Source organism: Thalassophryne amazonica, chromosome 11 (assembly GCF_902500255.1).
Source record: "Thalassophryne amazonica chromosome 11, fThaAma1.1, whole genome shotgun sequence".
In the NCBI taxonomy this organism is placed as follows: domain Eukaryota; kingdom Metazoa; phylum Chordata; class Actinopteri; order Batrachoidiformes; family Batrachoididae; genus Thalassophryne; species Thalassophryne amazonica.
Window position 1 is genome coordinate 80742155 of NC_047113.1, and position 4062 is coordinate 80746216.

Here is a 4062-nt window from a genome sequence, read left to right on the forward strand (position 1 = left end):
TACAATGTCAGGATACGTGGTCGTGTGGCACAGTAGGTGGGTGGACACAAATGCAAACTCTCAGATGATGCTTAAGATGTAATAATAAATTTTATCTCACAAACAGTCCAGGGTCCAGTACACAGAAAGGCAGGCAGCGCAGCAAAGATACACATTGAGGGCAAGGCAAAAATATGTGGTCAAGAACAGAGAGATATAATATCAGAGGCAGCAGCAGAAGGCAAAATCCGGAAAAACAGAATGAGGTCAAAAAACACTGAGGCAAACGAGAAAAGATCAGGGCTAGAACCAAGATACAAAGATCAACAAGCTGGCACCGCAGTGAGGGAAGTGAGAGCTTAAATAACAGGTGATGAAACAAGGTGCATGTGTGATCGAGGGTTCTGGAAGGAGGTGTGGTCTGGTGAAACAAAGAGACGGGATGAGAAGCAAGAGAGAGAGAGTGTGTGAGTGAAAACAAAGCAGATCAAAAGCAAGAGGAGTCAGTGAATGAAAACCAATGGTGAATGTATAATGTGCCCACAGACCAACAAAAGGAAACATGAACAAAATAAAGGGCAAACTAGGAAACAGAGTGACAGACTTAAAAAAAAAAAAAGCACAAGAATAATAAGACTGTAAACACAACTTGAACCAAATCTGAATAGGACATCACAAACACGGGAAATAATATAGAACCGATTATAACCCAAAGTAGAACAGAACGTGGCCAACGTACAGTATAACTAATAACCATCACAGAAAATAAGAAACTAAACTATGGAATGACCAGAAAATAAAGAAAGAACAGAAACAAAACCAGAACCTACAGCAAAACAGATGAAAGAATGAGGAAGAAATGATCACAGGAAACGATACCAAAAACAAAAAGAATACAAGATAATAAAACGCCAAAGATACATAATAAACAGAACCAGAGATAACATAATAGAAAATTATCATAAAAGGGCAACCAAAAGGATCAAATAAGAGGAGGCAGATGACAATACGGTACAAACCCATAACTTCTCCCCGAGCCAGGACCCACCCTGACATACAAAGGAGCTGTTGGAAGTGTTTCAGGGACAGGGTTTTGAGTCCTGCTCCTGATGGTGTCCGTCCTCTGGAAACACAGTTTACCACCATGATAGCTAAACAACATATGGTGTTGGTGCATTAGAACGTGAGAGCAGAGACGCTTTACTTGCTTTCCCCCATCATTTTCGACGTTTGTTGCTAAATTGCTCAACCTTCTGATCCATTAGGCTTCAAACTAACGTGTTGGAGAGCTGTTTCCGTTATTTGTTGAAGCTTCATTTAGAGACCTGGGAGACAGCGGCGTCCATTATGAGGAAATCAATACGGGCCAGATTAATGAGCTTTTTAAGTCCAGCACAATTATAATCCAGTGTTTGGACGTACAAGCATCTCCAGGAGGACCACCAGAGACCGGGGTGGGGGGGAGGTAATTATCTCCAGCACAGGTCCACATCTGCTTCTGGATGGATCTGAACCCTCCCATTCATGACCACTTTCCAGCAAGAAAGGAGAAGATAAATCGAAAACAGAGCTCTCATTATGAGCACTGCAAGAAATACAAACTCACACGTTCATACTGTCATGGAGAAAAGATCACGGAAAAACAAAACTAAAGCCTGGAGACAGCCTGGCACGCTGTGACTGCCTAATTAGCAGTTAGGGTGGAAGGAACTGCTGCAGGACGAAGATTCAGGGTAGATGTCCTGCTGCTGGACGTGGCGGCGCCCCGGCACGCCGCTAAAACCCGCCTGTTCCAACACAGGTGAAGTTCTGATAATGAGGAAGGATTTCTGCCGTGCTCAGGGATTCTGTTGACCCAATGTTTGCTCAGAAATCACAATGTGCATTTTCTTCAGAAAGAGCAACTTCACGTTCGTCTGTGGCAGTAAAGCTCAGTTTTCTCTGTTGTGCCCCGGAAGCTTTGGCACGGTTTTCTTATTTTTACTCATTAAAAGAACTCTGAACATGCCGGCTTTAGGGAAAAAAAAAAATATTATTACACTGCTGAAGGTTAAAGTGAAAACGAGTCTTCAAACCAACAAAAGTAAATCAAATATCAAACACAAAAATCTGTGTTAAGTGAAGTTGAGTTAAATCATTCATTAATAAATGTAATGATTATGACACAGCACATAAACTCTGTTTAAAACATGCCGCTATTAAACATACACAAAGGAGACAAGTGAGGGAAACCATCAAGACAAGTTCTTTTACCTGTCCACTGAAACTCACCTGCTTGTATAAGTGATAATTTAGGTATTATATTAATTATGTACTCAATATTTAATTTACATCATCTTGTACAGACATTAAATTGGAGGGTGTTTTTTTTTTTTTACTTGTTTGGGAGGTCCTGCAACTTATATTCAGTTACCACAAAAATGACATGTTTAATAATAATAGGCCTAATAACTACGTATTTATGTTTGAGTTTCACAGGAATCAATGCATAAAACAAAATAAACTAATAAATTACACGAAAAGGACAATGCACAAAAATCACAAATTCAAGAGCTGATTAACAAAAGTCTTTCCAGTGCTGTGGGTCAAACATATATGTATCCATCTTGCTTATTTTTGTGTAACAGAGGCCAGCAGGAGTCACTGTGCATATGTAGTTAGTTGTGGGCACAGCTAACCAAAAAGTGAGCTTCAGTAACTGCTATTCAGCCAACTGAAAAACTATCTTTTATAACGCTAAACTGCCAAAAAATTTACCTGAAGCTACAGCTCGCCGATAACTTTCAGTATTGCTTCCGGTACACTCTCAACTACTAACAAGCCAATTCTTAGTTTAAACACCACCAATGCTACTAATAGAATCAAAGACGATCACAAACCCAAACACAGCCAATAAGTCAGTGCATCTGTGTTTGTGCGCCCTGCCCACTGCTGTAGGGAAGTGTCATTTACCTTGACAGCATACAGTGGTCCAGCCATGAGGCAGATCAGATCAAATCAAATCAATCTTATTTATATAGCGCCAAATCACAACAAACAGTTGCCCCAAGGCACTTTATATTGTAAGGCAAAAGCCATACAATAATTACAGAAAAACCCCAACGGTCAAAACGACCCCCTGTGAGCAAGCACTTGGCGACAGTGGGAAGGAAAAACTCCCTTTTAACAGGAAGAAACCTCCAGCAGAACCAGGCTCAGGGAGGGGCAGTCTTCTGCTGGGACTGGTTGGGGCTGAGGGAGAGAACCAGGAAAAATACATGCATTAAAAGTAGAGAGGGTGTCTGTCTCCCTGATCCGAATTGGGAGCTGGTTCCACAGGAGAGGAGCCTGAAAGCTGAAGGCTCTGTCTCCCATTCTACTCTTAAAAACCCTAGGAACTACAAGTAAGCCTGCAGTCTGAGAGCGAAGCGCTCTATTGGGGTGATATGGTACTATGAGGTCCCTAAGATAAGATGGGACCTGATTATTCAAAACCTTATAAGTAAGAAGAAGAATTTTAAATTCTATTCTAGAATTAACAGGAAGCCAATGAAGAGAGGCCAATATGGGTGAAATATGCTCTCTCCTTCTAGTCCCCGTCAGTACTCTAGCTGCAGCATTTTGAATTAACTGAAGGCTTTTCAGGGAACTTTTAGGACAACCTGATAATGAATTACAGATGAGCTGGGTATCATCTGCGTAACATTGAAAATGTAAGCAATGCTTTCTAATAATACTGCCTAAGGGAAGCATGTATAAAGTGAATAAAATTGGTCCTAGCACAGAACCTTGTGGAACTCCATAATTAACCTTAGTCTGTGAAGAGGACTTCCCATTTACATGAACAAATTGTAATCTATTAGATAAATATGATTCAAACCACCGCAGCACAGTGCCTTTAATACCTATGGCATGCTCTAATCTCTGCAATAAAATTTTATGGTCAACAGTATCAAAAGCAGCACTGGGGTCTAACAGGACAAGCACAGAGATGGGTCCACTGTCTGAGGCCATACGAAGATCATTTGTAACCTTCACTAATGCTGTTTCTGTACTATGATGAATTCTGAAACCTGACTGAAACTCTTCAAATAGACCATTCCT